The following is a 24,691-nucleotide window of genomic DNA, read 5'->3' on the forward strand; positions in this document are numbered from 1 at the left end:
ATAGATAGATAGATAGATAGATAGATAGATAGATAGATAGATAGATAGATAGATAGATAGATAGATAGATAGATAGATAGATAGATAGATAGATAGATAGATAGATAAATAGATAAATGTAGGTGTCAGAATCCTCAACAAAATGTTAGTAAATGAGAATGGAATTGTATTTCACATTTGAACATCATCAATGAAATTAATCTTTTTTTAATGCTAGTACTGGGGCTTGAACTCGGGGCTTGGACACTGTTATTTACTTTGTTCCTCAACACTCAGGCTCTACCACTTGAATCGCAGCTCCACTTCTGGCTTTTTGGTGGAGAGAAGAGTCTCATGAACTTTCATGCCCAGGCTTCTCAGACTCCTGAGTAGACAGGATTATAGACATAAGCCACCAATATCTGGATAGTGCAATTCATCTTATTTAAAGGAACTTCCTAAGAATGACTCTTTCCCATTGACTTGTAGTTCAATTCATCTAATGTTTATCTTCTATGTAATTGTATATATTGGAATGGGGAAATCAGATAGTAGGAGTAATTCAATAATTGACCAAATATTGCATAGAAAGAAGAAACAAGATTTTAGTTCAGGTGTACCTGAAAGCACATCATTCTCTTCACTGTGAACTGCTTCTCCTACTCCACACAACCTCAATGTGCTCAGACAGATGAGAAAGTCTTGGAGATTCTCTTTAATAAATTACTGTACTGCCCCCAATAGCACTTTTGCCAACATGCCTTCTTCCTGAAAGAAACCACTAATCTGAAACAGCATGTTCCATGCTGTCGGCCCCCTAACAGTTCTTCAATTTCTTGCTTAGCTCCAATTACCCAAGCCTCAATCTCAATAATAGCTTTGTAACCCAGGAACATAAAACATTGGATACCCAAAGTTGTCCATATACCAGTTAATTAAGAAGTTTATCATGTTATCCAAGGGCCAAAGAACACTACTAATGCAAAGGTCTTGAACTCAGCCTCTGAGGATGATTTTTTTATTCTACAAATAAAAGCATTACTTCAGTGAGATCACATGCAATCACATAACATGAACAAATAATATGTCATCTCCATAAATACCCATTCAAGTTCTTGCATTATCCCTACATCTTTTGAGGTACCTAAATAAGAATATCATGAAGCAACAAGCCATTTGCAGCACAAGAACATCTTAGACATTGAGTTGAATCCAGTGGGGAACTCAGATTGAGGTTGTCTTGTACAAATGTATTTAAAAGTCCATCTTTTAAAATGCAGTGTTAAAATACATGAATGTAAGGCATGAAAATTCTTCCTTAATTATTTAAAAATTATTAACACCAAATTTCCAAATTTATATATCCATACCCTAAATGGCATCACTACCCAGGTCAAAAGTTGTGCTTGAGCATTTTATTCAGACTCCACAGGAACAGGGTAATTTTTAAAAATATAGAATAATCTACCAAATCCATTTTACCAGCTGAGCCATCCATATTCAACACCTAAACACACACATACACACATACACACACACACACACACACACACACACACACACACACACACACACACACACACATTTCTTAGGCAACCAAGTGTTTCCTTTATTGGTAATTGCTCTTGTTGATTTTTTCCTTTTTCTGAACCTTCAGACAGATATTCTAGAACGTCTTTCTCTTTCTCTGGTGAATGCATTCTACTTAGTTGTACCTAGGAAATTGTTCTGATTTGTAAATCTAACAGTTTCAAAAATAACCATATTAGAGTAAGATACAAAAGGAAAATCAAATCATTAAAGATACCCTGACTCTGTGAAGTAATATTTCATGTTGTTGGAAATACAGCTAGATGGTTAAGAAATGTCTGAGTTGCTTAAGAGTTGTTGTCTCCATTCATGAGTGGATTCTAAGAAGGATTCATATTTTAAATGAATATTCCTGAGGATTTGGGTACATATAGCTGGATAATTGTTCCATTGGAGAAAGGCTTAGGATTTTATGAAGGTTATATTTGAGGAGAATGTTCTTAGAGGAACTATAATTGCTGGCCACTAGGTACTAACTTTTCCAGACATATGGCACTAATTGTCAGAGGATAAACATTTCTAGAAATAAATCTCACAGGGAAATTTAGTAAAACTTAGGTTATAAATCATCAGCAAGTGAACCACGTATACTAGGAACTCTTGCATTCTTCTCCAAGCAAGGGCTCTATAGGAAATACCCACCCTTATCTGTTTGCACCTCTGCCTACTAACTGACAATAGAATACACTAATCTCCAAATCTTCCCAAAGCCCAGGATACTCACCTACTAATCTTATGCAATAATTCTGCTTCAGGAATTGCCACTCATAATACACCTTATTTAAACAAAGTATAGTGGCTGAGTTCTACACTATTTAGTCTGTTTTAAGATTATGGAAATCCAAACCCAACTAGCTCAAACAATACAGGTAAGAACTGATAGCACATAAAGTGAATTAGGAAAGGATTTCTTTAAGGCTATTGGTTTAACTCCCTAGGTCTTGGAGTTTTATGGGCCAAAAGAGAAATGGAGGCAATTATTGGTGGGAAATTGATTGTACTTTGCATTTATCAGTTCACAAAGCTACAGAATGTAATCGCTACAATGGTCTGTATCATTTCTTCCTTTAGTCATGGGAGTCTGTGGTAATCATCTCATCTCTCAGTAATGATTGCTGCTTGCTTATTTTTTCTACTTTGTTATTATATGGATTGAGATACTAAGGGAGTTCTCTCTATTATTTTCCCAAGTCTATCATAAATGATTTCAAATAAGCTCAGCTCCAATACAATTGTTTCCCATTCATTGAATGGGTGTATTGATTTTAGCAGCCACCATCTAGCAATTACTCAGGTGTCATAATACATAAGTTCATAAAGCCTCTATTTGGTCCAAACTGCTGTCATATTTCATGTAGCCTATTCCTTTCTACTTTACAAGTATTAAAATAAAGATGTCAGGCACAGTTAAGAAAATTAAATATAATCATATATCATGAATGCAAATAGAAAATCAAATCAATGTTACAACTTCAATACATTAAACTCCTGTTGAATATAATTATAGTTCTTCAAATATCCTTGTACTGAAGAACACCTTGTGTGGTTGAAAAGATAGCAGAGATCTTGGTGCCAGCGTTGTAATTCCTAAAAGACAATTGTTGATGTTTTTATTTGTGTGAAATGAAATGGTAACATTTATTTCCTAAGAAAGATAATGATTTTGTGTATATGTGAGAAAGAATTTGTGTGTAAACTCATTTTAACTAATTATACTCTTGACATGAGTTATGTGTATTTTCAAATCATTTTACTAGTTTTGCATAGGTTCTTACATAGGTGATATAATGATACTTAAAATGAATAGCTTACAAAAAGACAATTTTTAAAATATTTAGAATTTTCAAGGCAGTATTCAAATTATATGAAGTTGACATTGATAAACATGAGGGTACTTATACCTTGGAAATTGGCAAATCTAGCAAAAGAGAACCTTTTAATTTTCTTTCAGAGCTGGTTGACTAACACTTGAATGCTTGTAATAAATACTGCTGGATTCTGCCATGTTATGAGAAACTTTCCTATTCATAAATATTGCTAGGAGAAGTCATAATGCTGCTCTTAAGACTTGCATGGCAAGTTCTGGTGTATATTGGTTTGCTTTCCTGGGTATAAAGTTCCAGATATTTGTACCATCACACTGAATAATTTATTTACAACCAATATTTAAACAGCCTATGTAGAAGTCTAATATGAAAAATATCCAGATTCCAAGATGTTGAACAAGTAACTGAACAACAATTTTTTTCCACTCAAGGAAAAGCATTAGGTTAGTAGAGGGGGAAAATGAAATCAAACAGACAAATACAAAAAGAAAAGAAGAGGATGTGAAGGGTAAACAAAGGAGGAGGCTGCAATGCTTGATAAGAAATATACTCATTATCTTGCCCATGTAATTGTAGCCCCTCTGTACAGTATGTTCATAAAAAATAAAAATTAAAATTAAAAAAAAAGAAAAGAAGAGCAAGGAAAGCAAGCAAGAAAGGAAGAGGCAATAGGATAGATGTTGTTGATATATATTTATGCACATTCCTAAAGAGGGACACTATAGCCTGACCCTTACCCTTAAATTCAAACCCAATTACTAATACATACAAGACAAGGTCTGCTTTTCCCTATGGAATTCTAGTCTACTACAGTAGTGTTGTCTGTATCCCTTCTGTCAAGGATTTCCATTCAATTTTTTCTGTCTCTTTTCTTGCACATAAAAGGTCCATTTCACATTAAACCTATCATATCGTTAGTATTATATCATCAGTACTATATTCCATTCTTTTTCTTCAAAAATTCTAAAAGCTGATCTCTCTCAGCTATTCGACCAGTAACCATGCATCCCTCCTGTAAACCCATTCCTTGGAATATGGGTGCTCCATAATTGTATCTTTCAGAAGTAACACAATCTCCACTGCTCATTTACAAATCTCTCTCAATTAACCTAATGCTTTTCCTTAAATTGATGAAAAGGAAATCAAATTTCTGTGCTCAATGACCTTCAGTGATCATTAGCTTCATGCCTAAATTTCGATATGATTCCACTAGACATTTTTTAACATTCATACAGTGGTTTGGGAAATATCTACTGAATATAAGAATGTTTTGAAGAAGGAAGGCTCTAAAACTTTCAAGAGTCTCAAAAGAACTTAGGACATCACAAATTATTTAAGGGTGACTAGAGTAGAATTTATATTTTGCTCAAATTCTGTATTCACTGGGAAAGAGGTAACTGTTTTTTAAAAAAACAAGTCATCAAAAATGTATTGACTTTTATGTAAGAATATGGAACAATTGAGAAGAGAATCAGAATCATCCTCTATGCCACTAGCCAGTTATGGAGACTCATGAAAGCTCTGTCGTTTTGAGCAACTTCAAAGGTTTCCCTGTAAGGTACCTTTTTTTTCTATTCATTGATAATAGAATAAGCAAGGAGTGCAAATGGGAGATGTAAAGCCAAGTCTATCAATGATGCATGTAATTTCTTGTCACATGACATCGTCTAGAACTCAGTCACAAAGCCACTTCCAAGCTATCTAACACTTTTTCAAATACTTACATTTGGTTGACTCAGCTAGATTAACATCAGTTTTCTGGCACCAACTTGTGTTCTCTACAATGAAAGACTTCTACATATGTCCTTCCTCAGACATTGTTAAATTATGTTGACCACCTTCTTCTTAAAAAGAGAAACCAGCAACTCATTTTAGGAGGATAGTTCTACTTAACTAAAAACCTGGTTAATCTTCCTTTGGATCCTAAATATAGTGTTTGCTATTCTACTGAAAATGAACTTTTGAATCCCTAATTAGACATCAAAATTTGGATGAAATCCCTTTCTGGGATCTGGTAACCTACATTCACACCCTCACCCATGTTTCAGTAACATTTCACACAATGAAGGTGACATCTATGGGAAAGACCATGGCTGCGAATGACTATCTATTGGTATTGTTGAGAACAGGAGTAAAGAGAATGTTATTGTGAAAAAAAATCACAAATATTTGAGATTTGTTCATTTGTCAAGGGGAGGGGGTACATTAGCCTGAGGACTGCATGAGGCTCAAGAAATCATCTGCTACATATCTGCATCTCATATGTTTCAGATCAGCTTTGCATGAAGCTCTTATTGGTCATTTTGTTTGGGCCAATGATGATGTTATAAATATCCAAATGGTCCTTGTCAGGAAAAAATGGTCCCCACACTCGATACATACAAATTATCAGCATCTGCATCACACACTAGCTGGATACATTGAAATGAAATCTAGACCATGAGAAATTTAATAAATTTAGTAAAATACTCATGCCATACTCTAAAACTTAATTTATATTATATCATAAATATAATTTATATTTAAAAATACATATAAAAATATAATTTATATTATATTTTTCTTTTGTCAGTCGTGGGGCCTGAGCTCTGGACCTGGGCACTGTTCCTCAGCTCTTCAGCTCAAGACTAACACTCTACCATTTGAGTCACAGCGCCACTTCTGGCTTTTTCTGTTTATGTGGTGCTGAGGAATCGAACCCAGGGCCTCATGCACGCGAGGCAAGCACTCTACCACTGAGCTACCTTCCCAGTCCAAGTGCAATTTTTTCTATATTGTTTTTGTTTTATTATCCCCCCCATCCTTCAACCCCCTGTGCCAAAGTTGTAAACCAAGTGCAATTTTTAAATAAAACTTTTACAAGTTCAAGTTAGCTTCTTCTCACTCAATTACATCAAACTTATATAAAACTTTTCTCCACAAAGGGGCAGACATCTTGAACAATATTATGAGATTCACCAATAAATAATCAGGCTTACTGGCTAATGAGGACTGCTTTCACATTTTAACATCATTCATCTTAACTCTGGAGTCAGAAAGTAAAAATTAATAAAAAAAAAAAAAAGTACATAACCCAACTTTATTTCTTGAAGTAAGTACAGGATGTGAGAACATTCTTAGTTTAAAGGGTAATTGTAGTAAAGTCAGGAATCTAGCCCATTGTCCACATCATCTTGTCTCTTTAAAACCTCATTTGAAAAGTCATGTAGTTGTATTACCTCAGGTTCTTCAAAGAGTACAGACTGGACTTCCCTAGAAAGTATTTATTATTATTCATACACTAAAATAACACAAACCATTTGGAACATTTGGCATGAAAAAGCAAATTTGAATGAAAATTGAAATAAACCAGAAAGACGGTTGTTTTAGTCTTCAAAGTATGTTTTTAAAAATTACCATATATCTAAATCACCAAAAAGAAAAAAGGAAATCCTGTCTTAACTTTCTGTTACTTTTTCCCATTAGAGGCACAAAAGAAAACGGTACAGAACGGGACTCTTGTTTTGTATTCTCATATTCAATTCAAATTCAACAGGATCTAGATGTATTATTTACTGAGCATTTCCTTGAAGCCAAAAGGTGGCATTGATTCCAAGTCTAACCTTATATTGCTGCAAAATTTAGCACAAATAATATCCATATTCATTAGCTGCCCACAGGCTGAGCACATACCATAGGATTATAAGGCATACTCATCACATAACTTAGAAAATGGAAATAAAAAGCAAAAAACTTAATGAGTGTGGGGTGCAAAAGGTTCTCTTTAAGTCCACTGAGCAGTTTTGAGTGATGCAAGTAACTACGGGAATTTGCTATTTAGCAATGCTGGGTCATGCACAAACTGGGTTTCTTCTGATCCCCTGTTGGGCTAGCAGCATGCATTCAGTACCCAATGTCTGTCAACCTATGGGTGATGCTAACAGCTTTTACAGTAATGAGTTCACTGGACTAGAGCCCTAGTTAACAGAGAAGGTCAAAGATTCACATTTGTTTAGCTTACTCCAGCATGTCCACATCTCCCTTCACCCTTCAGCTTTCTCATCCACACTATTGTTTCATGCTAAATTAGCCCACCTGTCAAACGAATAAAGGTAAAAAGGTCACCACAGCCAAAGAAATACAGAATAGAATAACATACAGAAAACTCTATCAGCCACAAACACTGGAGCAAATCCTCAGTTTTCTCACCTTTAATGAAGTGAAGATAGACCTTAAATGAGCATATTATACTCAGAGAAAGGGACCATCATATTAAAAAATAAAACATCCCCCAGGGCATAACTCTAGTGTTTAGTCTACAAGCACATCATGGCTTTAAGTGCATCATCATTCTTCACCAGATCATAACATGAGAGGAACTCACGGACATTTCTGAACTGATGACATTTTGTTGAAATAAAAGACAGTTTAGCCAAGATGTAAAAGGAATAGAGATGATGCCTTAAAAAATCTGAATGAATATAAAGGTGAAGTCTTCATCAAACACCCTCTTATTCCTGTGTTAAAATATTAATATCCTTTGTCAAATAACCTTTGTCAACAGCTCCTAGCCCCCATGGCTGTTTGTACAAAAATTATCTTTCTACTAAAGGTCAGTGCAGAGTATCTCTCTCACATTGCTCTTCTTTATTCTCCTAATATTCATGACTTCTCCTGCAATAATTAAAATCTTGGCAGATGCAGAATAATACACAAATGGCTCAAGTGAAATAAAAATATATTTACAAACTTGTGAGAAAGGTTAATGATATAAGTAAGGGATGTTAAAGATCCAAAGATTATTAAAAGTCATTAGTACCCAAAGACATGAACTAGAAAGCTTGATAAAGTGTTCATGTAGCATTGAGAACTGAAACAATAGAGAAAAGAGTGGAACATAATAAGTGTAGCTTTAATGGGAACAAGAAAAATCTCTAATATCTCCTTCTCACACTTTCAGATTATCAGATGGTATTTCCCTTGGGACAAACACAACTAGAAGTAAAAATGCCAGGTGATAAAGTGTGTAGGATCAGAATTCGGGTGTGGAGGGTAGACTAACAAAGTGCTCAGATTTGGCTATGTAATGCAACTAGACAAAAGAGAGTGTTTACAGTTCAACATGGTAGCTGTGTTTATTACAAACTATATGTATATACATGTATTATATAAAATATATTTTTCAATAGACATGGTAGTTAAATGTTGGAGAGCTTGTGAAGTCATTCCTGCTTTCTGAAGTCTTAGTAATATGTGCTATTTTATCTTTCTTTTTCTTTTTTGCATGTCTATAGTCAGTTTATATCCAGTTTATTTGGTAAATAACCATGGAAAGTAGCTCTTCATTTTCTCAATAAAGTCCAAAATCTTTCTTCTAAAGGAAGGATTTAGTTATTCTACTACTATCAGAATTCTAAGTTTTCCCTGGATTCTTTCGCTACCACCAAACTATTAATTTTTTATTTATGTAATTATTTAATTAAATAAATGGACTTGCCATGTGCAAGCTGCTCCCTATAATTATGCTGAAGATAGATTTTTTAAGGATTTTTGTTTTATTCAATTTTTTATACATTACGATGAGTTTTATTTCCTTCCCTGATCTCTGTTCCACTGATCTATGTTCTACTTCCTGAAGTGCATTGCCAGAGAACAAGATAGAAACAGTGATAACTCTTCCTAGACTAGGAAAGATAATGTTTTCATCAAGAAAGGCTGAATGTCTTACCCAGACTCTACTACCTAAAAATATTATGATTGCAAAGTCATTGGTTTGAACTGCTAATATTGGACAGATATATCTACTGAAATGTGTATTATAAATAGATATAAAAGCATGAGAATTTATATTTTATTTCTAGTTAAAGGAATAAGTTAGTTTCTTAAACAGTGAAATCAGAACTATTAATAACTCTCATTGAATAAATTAATATAAATTTCTCAAGGCCACATACATGCTACAGAAGGTTCTAAGAGATAATATCCAACATCGATGTGATACAAGGTACTAACTGGATTTTAAATTAATTTCTGACATGATATCCAAGATCCAATTTTAACTGACATGAAGTTATACATTCACATTTGATAATTAACTTGTACAACTCTTCTTTGTAATTGTAACTATTACTTTTCCTTACAGCCCAAATTTTCATCCTGGAGTCCATGAGTATGAGGACTATGGGAATGTGCTTTGTAGATCTGCTTTGAGGAAGACAGTTGAAATATAGGCTCAGTTAGTTGAAATATGGGCTTAGTTAGTGGCATCCACTAAGATATTCTCATGAAGCCCATGCATCCTATAGGATTCTCCTAGCTAAGAACCTAGCATGGCAGCAGATAATCAGGTATGCCTGGTTCTAGGATATTGAAACTTTCTCCAGGAAATTATTTGACCTGAGCATTCTTCAAGAACCTTCATGAACCCTGTTGAACATGAACCACAGTCTTGGAGAGTTCTACCCAAACTTTGTTTCCTCTTCTCTCCTTTCCTAAAGAAGACGTTCATCTCCTCATTCCCTCATTTCCTTTCCTGTTGTTGCTCGAAGCCCTCATTTCTAATCAAGACCTTGTACTTTAGCACATTTCTGGAGAATCCAACTTAACAAATACAGAACATAATTTATGTGTGTATGTGTATGTGGGTGTATGTGTGTGTACACACATGTACATATGCTGATATAGGGGCTTGAACTCAGAGCCTGAGCGCTGTCCCTTAGCTCCTTTGTTCAAGGCTGGCACTCTAACACCGAAGCCATATTTCCACTTCTGAATTTTTGCTGATTAATTATAGATAAAAGTCATGAACTTTTCTGTCCAGGCTAATTTTGAAGTGCAATCCAAAGATCTCAACCTCTTGAATAGCTAGCATTATAAATATAAGCCACCAGTACCTAAAAGAAGATACTTTCTGTGTAAAGTCTTAATCAGATATACAACATCCAAAGCTAATATGCGTAAAAGTTGAAGTACACATTTCACATTTTTTAATACTTCTAGAATGTAACAGATGATTGACTATCACAGAATCTAAACATGCAGTAAAATATACTAAGCATTATATTTCATATTTGACGTTATCACTAATGAGAATGTTGGATTGGCTTTAAAACTATTTCTCTTATTGCATTACTTACTCTTTCAATAAAGTTTCCTAATTAATATTTCAGTATGTTGACCTAAGCACATAGTTTCTTATCTTCCTTTTGTAAATCAAACAGGTAGTTTATCTCTTTCCATCTACTCTGCTTAAACAGAGTTTGGGCTTCTGTGATTGCCGGTAAACCCAATCAATATCTGGCTCATTAAGATTCTATGATCAAAGCCCTGAGACTCGAGGTTGATCTCTTTTTATCTGTAAACAGACCCCAGTCATCTTGTCTTTTTAATTGCTAAAATGCTTTTCCTACAACTTGGTGTTATACTTTCTATCAGGCCTACTTTGAGAATCCCCAGATCCCAAATTTAATCACACTGCCGCCAATTTAGTTAACTTGATACATTCATCCCCTTCTTTAAAGTTCTATATTGTTTGCAAGGAAGGGCACCTTTTCAGGGCACAGTTTAAAATGATTCTTCTAGCCTTGAAATGAAGGTCTTGAATTACAGCAAGTTCTTAAAAGCTACTTCAAAACCTTTAGATCAAATGCATATTTCTATATAACTATCTGAAGGTAGACTTCCTCCAAAATCGTCTTTAACAACATATCCTTCTAAGATACAGAATTTATAGAGATAAAAGTTAATAGACATTTCATTTTTTTAAAAAGTTCTCTAAGCAACAAGAATCCACCTCTTATTCTGGTAGCTGTATGTGTTAGCAAGTTTTCTGTCACCATGACAAATACCTCAGAAAAACAACTTAATGGAAAGAATTACTGATTTTTATTCATAGTTACAGAGGTTTCAATCCATCATGGCAAATGAGATCTTTGTAGAGAAAGAAGAGCAGTTCATCTCATGGTGGCCAGGAAGAAAAGACAGAATGACTGCACTGTGTGCTCTTTCTCTCCTATTTCATGTAGGCCCTACCCATGGGATGAGGCCATGTACATTCAGAGTGGGCCTTGCACTCTTTATTAATCCTCTGTGGAAATATCCTCATAGGCTTATCCAGCAATGTGCTTTATTCTTCTCCCACATACTTCATAATCCAATAACACCAGAAGTCAAGATTTCACCATCAAACTGTATAAGACTAAGTATTTTCTCCTAGCTGGCCACAATACTAAGATTTCAAGGAAAAACATGGACTCTGCATCTGATCAGAGTGGTTATCACCAGTAAATGCCCAAAGGATGAGAAAGACAGTAGGCAAAAAAGCAATATGCTTATATCAGCAATAGTGAACTCAAATGCAAGGAGAAAATTAATCTAGTTCTCAACTTTGCTCAAGGAAAGAGGACTCCAAAGAAAAATGACCAACAAATGATCATTCTCCAGAAACACTGTTAACGTGGGTTTATTTTGCTATTATTAAGAAACACAAGTGTTAAAAAAGTTTAATTTAATTCCTATGTTATGGGGTATACCTATAATATTAAGTGGAATATTATTCCACAAAGTGGTTAACATTTTAGGAGTTATATAATTTTACTTAATCTGCTATTATTATATTTACTTAATCTGTTATTATTTTTCCCTTCCTTTTGACTGTTCTTTTCAAAAACACTTAAGATTTTGAACTCAGTGAGGCCAGTGGCTATGCATAATTTTGTTTTCCAGTATGACTGAAATTCCTAGGTAAGTACACATATTAATCAAGGAAGGATTTAGACCAGTTATCTATTGAAAGTCTCCTCATTGATCCGCTACTGAACATGAGGTGAGAATCATGATGAATTATAGTCTTCCTCCCTATAATGAGTCATACAACTTCAGCTATTATGTAGCACCATGTAAAGTGCTGAAATAGAGAAAAAATGAGTATCTGAGAAAAAGACCTTCTTGTGGTTACAATAAGGAGATGTGGACTCTAGAAATCCATCTGAAGCATGAACAAGTACTTAAAGAACAAGTTACAAAGTATTAAATTGCTTTGTTACTATTAATATGTTCCTTATATAAGGGATAACAAAGGGAAGAAAAATAACTCTTATTAAAACATTTCTTTACGTATAAAAATATTTTCTGAATATCATTCCAAAAAGTGTCAAAGCAAAATCATAAACTGAGGAAAAGTCATGGAATAGAGCAAGACAGATGAAAGGAAGAAGAGAAATCAAATACCTTGAGGTAAAATTCTGGCTTAAGTGAAAAAGAACACCCATCTTTATTATTTGAACCAAATATTTAAGACTGTATAAGAAAGAATATTGGTTTGGTTTAGATTAATAGGGGGTATAGGGTGAGGGTGGGAGATAGAAGGGATGGGAAGGGGAAACAAAGGAGGAGGCAACTATGCTTGATAAGAAATGTACTCATTACCTTGCCCATGTAATTGTAACCCCTTTGTATGGTATTTTCACAATAAAAAAGAAGAAGAAAAATAAATGAAATAATACATAGCAGAATATAGAGCTGCTAATGATGATCAGAGTTGATATTTCACACCAAATTTTAGCTTTCACAAGCAAATTGGAGAAGATTGTCTTTTATCAGTATATCTGACAGGCAGCAAATATTAGCTGGCAACTGTAAGTGGTTGTAGCGTGAGTGATCACAAATTGATGAAATATGATAAAAGAGACTTGTTCTGAGATTAGTTTTTCCAAGCTAAGTTAGAGGGTAATGTCATGGGACTGTTGAGAAATCACAGGTAGAACACAATAAGAGTATAAATTTCAAAATACCAATTTATTTTTTACATCTGTAATTTTCAATTTTTCCTTTCTAGTATTTTTTGATCATACACAATAATATTTATTGAAATGAACTCCAGGAAATGGAAACAAGAGGTTTTTACTTTTTGTCTATTTTTGTTTTCTTTTTTTAATTTTATTGTATTGTAAAGATGCTGTATAGAAGGTTTATAGTTACATGAATAACGTAATGAGTACATTTCTTGTCTAGCATTGTTACCCCCTCCTGTGTTTTTCTCCTACTATCCCTTCCCTTCCCCACCTTCCCCCTCCCCACCAAGCTGTAAAGTTCATTTCCAACATTGTGTCTTGTGAGTCTCATTGTTGCAATGGGCCATCCTGTGTCCTTGTTTCAGTATTCCTTCCCCTCTCCAAATTAGACAAATGTAAATACAAGATGCAGAGTACCAAAATCAAATACAGTGACAACAGGGGCTATGCCATAGGGGGAAGAACATAAAAAGAAACAAAGAAAATCACATAGTACATTAAAAATGACACCAACAAAGGAAAACCTCTTGTGTCCATATCTTGTGATTTATTTCACTTACCATCATCTTATATGATCATATGTACATAGCTTTTGAGCGTTTCTGCTCATCTGATAAGATTATCCTAGACATATACTAATGATTGCAAATAAGGGAAATCATGGGACCTATATTTTTTGGGTCTGTCTTACTTCACCTAGTATGATTTTTTCCATGTCTTTCCATTTCCTAATATATGTTATATGTTATATATATTATATAATTATATATTATATATAAATATATTATATATACACATATAATATATATACAATGGAATTCTATGCTTCCATCAATTTTCCTTTCAAAAGCCACTTTCCTTATCTGTGACATATGATGATACAGTAAATAACTCATAGGTTTTTCATAGGACTAAATGAAACCCTGTGCATGTAAGAATGTGTATGTATGTGTATATGTGGGTATATACATATGTGTGTGTGTATATATATATATATACATATATGTATATATATATATATATATATATATACATGTGTATGTATATATAGAGAGAGAGCCTTTATGTCTTACACAGATATTTGATTTGGATTTTTTTAAGGAGTCATGGAGCTCAAAATCAGGATCTGGGTGTTGTACATGTGCTTTTTTACTCTAGGATAGTGCTCTACCACTTTAAGCCACAGTACCACGTCCTGTTTTCTGGTGATTAACCCAGGCCTTTCTTGTCTGGAATGACTTATAACCTCAATCCTCAGATCTCAGCCCCCTGAGCAGCTAGGTATGTGCCACCAGGACTTGGCTTATTTTTTTATTTTAGCTGCCTGAAAACTAACAGAAAGTGTACAATTAAAAAAAAACTATACAAGAACTGGAAGGAAGAAATAAGAAGTATAAACATGTGAAAAATGATTTTCAATTATCTTAAAATATGACAAAACAAAATAATTTTTCATATGGAAATGAAGAGTCTGGATTAGTATTTGAATGTAGCATGTGCCACTGCAATTAGATGTAAATCCACTTTACATTGTGTAGATGCCATAAGAAGCACCTTAATTAAATCCTCCTAGAAAGGCTGTGGGTTCACTTCCCTATCATTTAAACTGGTCTTCAGAGGCTCTTGTAACTGAATCAACAAAGTCAAAAGCTCCTTTTACTTCTTTTCGCACTATAGACAGCCACAGATTGATTGTGGCCTTTGGGAAGTCACATGTGTCAGTGTTCAGTACCCCCAGCTGCTTTTCAAGGTCAAGAATGCCTTGCTTGAACGAGATATTTATTCCTCAAAACATGCTGTCAGTCCAGAAAATTCCTGAGGACCTAAATAAGAACATTTCCCTGGAGGACATGTAGTCTATCTGAAAAAAATTACCTAAAAATGTGTTTTACTTGTCTTATTACTAAAAGGAAAAAATGCCCTTTAATGCTGCAGCAAAATTACTACATGATTATTACTGTACTGTAATATGATTTCAAGTACTTTCTAGTATACAATATGAAAAAGCTTTAAATTTTTCCGCTATCTCTCTCTCTCTATACACACACACACACACACACACACACACACACACACACACACACACACACACACACATATGAAGAGATGAGTTGAAATTTTAGCTGGGAATCACATGTTCTAAAAAAATCAATGTCTTGCTTCTCCTTTGAAAAGAGTCTTTTAATGAGTTCTGTGTTTCAGTAATAGCATATTTTTATAAATGTTACTACTTCTAAGTTTATTTATACTGTTTTATTAGGTTTCATAGTTTGCTTTGTAATTGCATTTCACTTCCCTTTTACTTCTCTGTAATAAAATTTCAAGTCTGTTGAGTGAATGTAGAGAAGATTGAGTATTCAGAGCATATACAATATTTAGCAAGCACCTACTATGTACATGAAATGCCTAGAACAGTCTGGAAAATTGCATAATACTATAGTAGAAAGTATTATTTAATGGCCTGAGATCTTGGATTCAAGTTCAGCCTCTGCAATCACAGACCATCTGGCCATTTGCTGAATGCTGGGTTTTCTTGTGTGAATACTCTTCCATTGCATCTTATTGAAAGTCTATTTGAGACTTCAATTAAATGGCATACAGAGCACTGACTTTCCTAATATACAATATGCACTCAATAAATGTGATTTCCCCTCCCCAAGCCCTAGTTGTCAGATGCTGGAAATCTATATAAAAAATATCAAACTCCCAGGGACAGGGATAATTGTTATATTTGTAACTCAACTCTGTGCTTCCATATTAATCATGCTAAAGGCATCTCTGCTTCATAATGGTTTCTCAGCCTTACCAAGCAGCACTAAAAGAGATTCGATATTTCCCAAGTTATATTATATCTCATTTGGGATACTTCCTAAAGAAGTATAAAGACTTTTAACACTAGGAAGTCTAACTACATTCATAGAGCCGTCTTCAACTTCTATTATGCATCATTTTACATATAAAGTATTTTATACTTTATAAATGAGCACAGTAAATTCACATACCCCTAGGTGGTTTTTGATTTGCTTGCATTTATAAAGGAACACTCTATCAAATGCTAGAGTTTATCATTTCAATAATTAGGAGAGTTCTATTAAATTCTACCAAGGCTATTCTTTCAACTTAATAGTTGCAATCTCTATTCAGAGAAAAGGTTTTAATTACCTCCTTAACCCCTCTCAATGCCACTGAGATTAATAACTGATTGTAATTTATATCTTTCTGTGCCATTCTGTGCTTAGTATCTACAGCTATACATGTACTGCCCCTTGTCCTAAATACCCAAAAGGAAAGTTTTTAGCTCAAATCTTCTCTTTTTCTCAGTCTTTCAACCTGGTAGTTTGAACATCTACTTTCATTGTGAAGTTTCAATAGCACTACTGCTATTTTCACAATGTTTCATACATTTCCTTGGTTACATACATAGTAGTAGATAGTAAGTATTACCAACCAAGACATTTTGACCCATTAATTTAAGAATTATAGTTAAGGGATAACATATATCTGTGTGGAAACAGTTCTTATAATCCTCTGATGCAGCTTGAACATAAACTAAATGGAAAGATAATTAAATGTTAAAGAGAGAGAGAGAGAAAGAGAAAGACAGAGGCAGAGACAGAGTATCCAGGCTACTGCTGCAGTTCCAGTCTAGAAGAATACAGAAAAGTCATGGATTTGTTGCTTTTGAGATTCATGTGATTGTATTTTCTGTCCTGGTATTACTTTTTTCTCAGAGTTTGAAATGTAATCATCATGATTTTTAGTAATTTTATCTCAACTCACTCCTACCCATGACTTTGTCTCTTAGTTCTTTAGGAATAATTAGTTTTTATATAGGTAAAACCACTTCTACCCCCTTTTCTAGTTTTCAAAGCATTAATGAATTTACAGACCCACAGAAAAATGTAGCTCTTTATTAGAGCAGTAATGATGAACGTAATTGTCAATGAAGCAATACAGACATGAACTGCCAATGAATAGTGCAATGGAAAGATTGGGAATACAAATTTTGGAGTCAATCTGCCTCCTAGGGATGCTTTCAGATTAACACGAATATCCTTTGTTGTATGGTCAATATGTCAGCTTGAAACATAGTCAATAAAATACCAAACTGGAGCTGGGAAATTGGCTCAGTGGTAGAGTGTTTGCTTCGCATGCATGAGGCCCTGGGTTTGATTCCTCAGCACCACATAAGCAGAAAAAAGCTGGAAGTGGCACTGTGGCTCAAATGGCAGGGCGCTAGCCTTGAGCTGAAGAGATGAGGGACAGCACCCAGGCCCAGAATTCAGCCCCCACAACTGACAAAAATAAATGAATAAATAAATAAATAAATAAAATATACTATTTTAACAGAAAAGTACTAATTTCATAACAGAAAGCAGAACAACTAAGGAACAGAAACCATAATTTAAAAAATCCCCTGTGAAATGGGTACATGAAAAAATGAAAGACTGTAACTGCTTCACTAACATTTCTCATTAATGAAAACATTTCTTCTCTCTTTTCAAGTAAAGCACTTCAATCCCTCAGGATCAGAGAAAAAGCAAAAAGGAATAGCATAACCCTACGTGACCCAGTCTCTGACAGGTCCCCTCTGATGATCCCCCATGCTGCAATCAAACTGCTAAATGAACAGCATTGTTAAAAGGAATAGGGAACTCACTATGGGAAACTCCCACTATGAGTCCTTGAAAATTCATCTCTCAGAAAAAAAATGAAGCAAAAAAATAGTTGTGCCAGGTCTTTTTAATTGATGAATAATTTATGGATGATCAGCAGGAGCATTCATCCAGGCAGCTGATTAAATGCAAAGTATTTTGATAACAGAAAGTTACCATGGCAGGCCTCATAGGGAAGGAAAGCTACCCCAGCAATCAATGCCAGTCCATATATTGATGGATGTTGCCCAGTCTCTTCCTAGCAGGACATTTCCTCCTCCCATCCTGCCTTGATCACTGGCAGGAAAAGTTACTCCTCTGTGAGTTTCTTTCTCCTGTCAAAATGATAGAGGTTAAATGTGGATAAGAAAGGCAATTAAAATAGATCTATCACAAGAATACTATCCCAGTGTGCTATCCTGATTTTCTTCTCTAGTGTGAACTGCTACCGAAGGCTGGTAATTGAAATTTGTCAATGTTGACAGCTGATGACTAATATGGAGATTTTCATTACATATCCCCCCTGGAATAGAAACAAGACGAGTGCATATTAAACTCCAAATGGAGGCATCCATGGGACTACAGAATTCAGACACCACTGACGCTAGCACTGCAATGGCTGTTTGGGGAACCATGACACTCTCTGAAATTAATTCATGGGATATCATTCATTTTCTTCATCTTCCATGTGTATAACCTCATCGCTTTCAACATTACTATCATCCTTGTGGCCTGTTTGTAAAGCTACCAACCTTTCAGTTTCAGGAGCAGCATATATTGCAAAAGGATATATGAATTTTTCTTTTTCTTCAAGTTGGAAACATTGTGATTTCACTATACAAAGATTCCAAAATCATTTCTATTATTCACTTGCACTATTTGGTACTTTGTATATAGATATCAAAATCGTTATGTGAGATTGGCTTAATTTCATTATCCAATAATAATGATGCCAAAAGATGCCAGAACATTGCCTTTAGTTAAAGTCTAGCTGAGTTTTTGCATTCATCGAGAATGAGTATTCATTTGACTGAATTTCTGGTTCATAGGACAGAGAGCAAAGGAATTTTTCTAGCTATTACTACACAGATGACTAACCCACACTCCATAGCTGGAAATAAATCACTTACTGTATCAAAATCTATCTGTGGGTGAGATTGGGTCAGAACTTAGGTGATCTCTAGTTACACATGAACTGATGGAGTTGTATCAATATTTGGCTGGCAGGTACATTGGTCTTGAGAATCTATGACTTCACTTACATTTCAGATGGTATCAATATATTTTCTTATTTTCTATATTCTTGGGACACTATATCTCCCAGAGTAAGTAAATCCTAGAGAAAACAAACTATTGCACAAAACTCTCAAATATTAGGCTGATGTTACTGTCCTAATCACTCTGGGGTCACACTGCAGACAACTTAATTCTTCTTTTATATCTCAGAGCTTGCTAAAATTATTCAAACGATCAATCCTAAACCTACTTGCTCAGTCAAAGCCATTCTCTTCCATGGGCACCAAAACAAAGGCTATTGCTATCACTTTCTCCTCATCTCTTCCACCTCTTCATCAACTCTAATGTTTTCCCGATTGGTTCTGTATGTTTTCTTCTTTCAGGACCAATAAGTATGAAACTGTCTTTTCAACAGCAGTTGTCTGTTGATCTGTCCAGCTCACTTTACCTGGATAAAAATGAAATGCCTTCAAAAAGACATATTTTCAAGAAATTGCTAGAATTTGGGCTCTTTGGGAAATATTATGTAGAAAACCTAAACATCACTGGAGAATAGTCAGTACTCTTCCATAGCAGCTTAAAGATTCCAGAAATAATGTTCTAAGATTTCTGGGCTGAAGTTTTATGCTTCTCATGACCTTGCCTTAGAAATCTCATAATGTCCCTTCCTGAAAATACTGGTTAAATCTGCAGCAGCAGAGCCCAAATTCGAAAGAGGTACATTTGACTCCACTCTAATGGACAGAGCAGTAAAGAATTTTTGAAAACTGCAGGAAGGTGGGTGATTTTCTCCTTCATTCATTTCTATATTCCTGATACAAAATATAGGGTCTAAAGCTTAAAATGATCAATTAGTATTTGCTAAATGAAAGGGCAAGTTAAGTCATTATAGGTAAAGACAAAACTGAATTTGAGGAGAATATATGGGTGTGTGTCAGGGGGTAGTAATTATGGTTAAAGTATTTTAGATATATGTATGAAAATAGAATAATGAAACGCATTAAAATTTGTTTTAAAATGGAGAGGTGTCCATCTCACCCCAGTTAGAATGGCCATTATCAAGAAAAGTGACAATAACAGATACTGGAGAGTATGTGGTGGGGGGTGTGGGGAGATGTGGCCAAAAGGGATCTTTTCTATGCTGTTAGTGGGAATGTAAACTTGTTCACCCATTCTGGAAAGAAGTATGAAGGTTCTTATGACCCAGCAATTCTACTTCTGGGCAATTGACCACAAACCACACTGAATGGATCAAGAAAAATGAATCAAGTAAATCCACAATACAATTCTATGCTTTCATCAGAAATAATGATATTGCCCCAATCATAAGGAAATGGAAAGACTTGAAAAAATTATATTAAGTAAGCCAGAGCCAAAGAAACATAAGTTGCATTGTTTTCTTCATTTGTAGTAATTAGAATGGGCCTATAAATCTACAAGTAAACAAAATAGATGGTAAAAGACAAATAATTATACTTAGACATGATGAATTGTACAGGACTCTAAACATTCAGAAAGTGAGACCAAAGAAGGATATTCTCAGGAGAGGATCACAAAGACTCAATAGCTATGTGCATATGATCATACAAAATGATGTTTGTTTAAATGAAATCTAAGAAATGGAAACGAGGTTTTTTTGTTGTTTGGTTTTGTTTGTACTTTTTGTGAGTTTTATTTTTGTTTGTTTGTTTTCCCTTTTGTTGCTGCTTTTGATTTCTGTACTTTTTGTCTCGTGTGAAAGTTTATCTGTTTTGGAGAGGATAAATGGAAGCATACAAATGGTGGAACAAAGTGTGAACAAATGCAGCAGGATACTAACTGGACACTTGTTGGAAATGAATCTATACAACTTGGGGGTGGCTCAGGAGGAAAGAGGTGACATTGTTCAAAATGAAAAGTACTCAGTACCTGACCTATGTAACTTAACCCCTCTCTATATCAACTTTATAATAAAAATAAAGATGGAGAAGTAGGATAAGAAAGGGTAACAGAGGTCAGATTTGATCAATGAACATTATACATAGAAATATCACAATGTAAGGCCTTGACACAATTAATATACAGTAATAAAAATTTTAAATAAAATAAAGGTTACCAAACTAGAAAAAAGAATTTTCAGTTTGGTGTCAGCCTGTGTGTCTGTCTAGATGAAGTCAGAATCTTGAGCTTACTATACAGCCACTGTATCATTTCAGCTATGACCATGACCCATTTTGCTTTGGTTATTTTTTTATGTAGGACTTCACTTTTCCCTAGGATCAACCTGGGACCTTGAAATTCCCACCATGTAATTGGAATCACCATTGTGTGCCTTCCTGCATGGCTTATTTTCCTGAAATAAAATTTTGCTAATATGGTTTTATTTTATTTATTTATTTTTGGCTCACGTTGACCTCAAATTATGGCCTTTCCTCTGCCTGCATCATAGCTTGGATTATATGTGTATGCTACCATACCTGGCCCAAATTTGTAACCATTTATAATTTACAATAAGCAAGTCTACTTTAGTCAAGCCTTTACAGAGATCTAATGGATGACCTCTGTCAATGGTAATTCTGAAGGCATTCTAAAGAAGTGGATCCTAATTTTCCCAATAGGGAATAGACTTCCAAGATTATCATCTAGAAATTCCACATTGTTTCTAGACAGTTTTATCTGATTAACATAATATCTGATATGGAAAACAAGAAAATTAAAACAAATCAGGGGTAGGGGAGTCTCACTTTAAGGTATATAGTATATCACATACTAGCAGGGAAGGGGACAAAAAATGACATTGTGATGATTATACAGACTAAGGAAGTAAAAATAGTCTCTAGAGGTGTGTAAATGCGCCCACCAAGACATTAGTGTTGGATTTGTATCCCATTTCTTTTCAAAACCACATGCTTTCCACATATGTATTTGCATTTAGAATAATGAGTATAATTTGCTCTTACTGACCAAAATTACCTTAAGTGTGAAAACGATGAAGCTTAAAAGTGAATAACTCCAGCTGATCAATCACCAGCTTGCTAATGTCCCTACTTTAACCAATATGCTCTCCCTTGGGCAGAGCTAAGAGCTAGCCCTCATGCCAAGATGGCTTTCAGTGTTGTTGGGTTAGACAGTCTAATAGATATGAATGTTTACACCACCAAAGAAGAAGAGAATGCACAAAAAGACATATAACATTTTCTTTGGACCCACTGTGGCAAAGGGGCATTTAAATGTGCAATGAAGCATTTTTTAATGCTTTGCCTATTTATTTTCTACCAGCATGTGGCAAAACATGAATATATTCTGAATTCAATTACATAAAGAATATTCCACATGCAACTACCTTTATATTTTCATATAAAATAGCAGTCAATCTCCTGGACTACACTCAAGAAGTTATCGGTTTCCTATCACCAGACAATTGTGCTATTCTACATAATCAGTATTCCAGGGATGGTATTTTGCTAATGGGGAAAATCCTACAATGACAATTTAAATGATTTGAAACATGCACAAGATAATTTGGAGTCACAGCTCTGCCAAACGCTAAGCAAGTGCCGCAGGATTGTCGGCTCTCTGAGCATGAAGAGTGCTGGGGGTCGGGGGGGGGGGCAGCTTGTCAGGTTTGATCAAGGAAACTTTGTTCCCATCAAATCAAGAGCTTAAGTCACATAATCTCATCATTTCAGACTCCATTTCAGACTCATATCTGAGGAGATGAAGGGTTTTCACTGAGTTATTCCATTGTGTACCAAAAGTTGGAACATAGAATAGTGAAATGGATTTTAGAGGTTAAAAGTTCAATTCAAGGGCTAGAAGTGGCATCTCATCTCTATAATCCTAACTGCTCAGGAGAAAGAGAGAGAAGGATGTGTGTGTGTGTGTGTGTGTGTGTGTGTGTGTTAGTACTGGTGCTTGAACTTAGGGCCTGGGCACCATCCCTTAGCTTTTTTACTCAGGACTGGCACTCTATCACTTAAGACACAGCTCTACTTCAGGTTTTCTGGTAGTCAATTAGAGACAAGAATCTCATGGGCTTTCTTACCTGGGCTGGCCTTAGAACTGCCATCCTCAGATCTCAGTCTCTTGAGTAACTAGGATTACAGCTGTGAGCCAAGGCTCTTGATTCAAGTTCAGCCAAAGCAAGTGCACAAGACCTTATCTGAAAAGATAAACTAAAGCAGTAAGGGGTGGGGCATGAGTCAAGTGGTAGAGTGCTTGTGTAGCAAGCATGAGGCCCTGAGTTCAATCCCCAGTACTGCAAAAATAAAAAAATGCACAAGAGGGCAACTCACGCTGGACCTCTGCTTCAAATCCAGCTCTGCTTGAGATCTGATTCTGCTGCTAATTACCTTTGAGAGCTTGGGAAAGTTAACTTGCTATCTCTTCAATTGATTTTCATCTTCTTAAAAGATAAGAAAATATTTCTGATCTCCCAGAGCTATAAGAAGCAATCATAATGATAGATGCGAAACAGTGCATAGTCTGACAAACACTAAATCCTCACTAGAGTTAACATTTGCTATAAATAAAATCCTCAATAAAGTTAACATTGCTGTTTAAGTGGAGAACGAACATTGTTGGAATGATAAATACCATATAAATGAGCTTTAGGGAGTTAGTCAATCCAGAAAATGGGGTACAATTCTAGAAAGACATTCCACAGCTTTTGTCAAAATTTCAAATGACTTTATAACAACATAACGTGAGAAATTTCCGTAGAAAAAAATATGTTTATGAGTTTTCCACAAGTATGCCTGAGGTCTTAATAGGTACCGGGTAACCTGCTAAGTCCCGAGGATACGAGTGTTAGCGTATGCCTTCATGAGAAAAAGATGAAAAGGTAGCTCCATTACTAAATCTAAAGTAAAATAGCTCTGAAAATGCCAAATTTGGCACACAGTAGGGAAAGCCAATCTAGGTCATTTTTAGATGGTTCTGATCAGGATAATGGTTCAGTGGATTTGGTTCCCTGTGTTGGAAGGAGAAAGCCCTCACTCTTGGTCAGGAATGGATGAAAACCTGTTCACATGCAGGAGCTTCATTTACTTTATCTAGCACCCCCCAGTTATCCAAGAAACCCATCTCTCCTCACTACATGATTGAGGCCTTGAGGCACCACAACTCTAGCCTCTTCTTCCCCTGCTATAGCTGAATTGTTACAAAGTATCATCATACTGGGAACATATTATGTGTTTAGCTTTGTCAACATTGCCCACTACCATTAAGTCCTCAAGCCTGGATTTTCTAATCAGAAGCCATACTCTGTAATATCTATATTTTTATATTTGCCCTATTTATTAGTTTTTATTTTTCTTTTGCTTTTCCTTTCCAACTTCCCTTTCATTACTGCTATAATATGCTCAATTAGTAATTTAGATCATATATTTCTATCTGGATGAGACTAGATCATTACATATGCTCAAAGTCATGTGCATATGCACATATTATACATAGTTTATTCATATATACACATGTGTGTATTTGTATAATCTATATGTATAATCTATATGTGTGTGAGTGTATGTATAAATTGACACATACCTATCATATATCTTATAAATCTCTCTGTAGTGATATTTACATTTGACAAGAAACATTCTATCATTTATATACTTATACATACATATATGCATTCACGGAATATTACTGGAAT

Source organism: Dipodomys spectabilis, unplaced genomic scaffold, assembly GCF_019054845.1.
Source record: "Dipodomys spectabilis isolate Male_0828 unplaced genomic scaffold, ASM1905484v1 ptg000157l, whole genome shotgun sequence".
Taxonomy (NCBI): Eukaryota; Metazoa; Chordata; class Mammalia; order Rodentia; family Heteromyidae; genus Dipodomys; species Dipodomys spectabilis.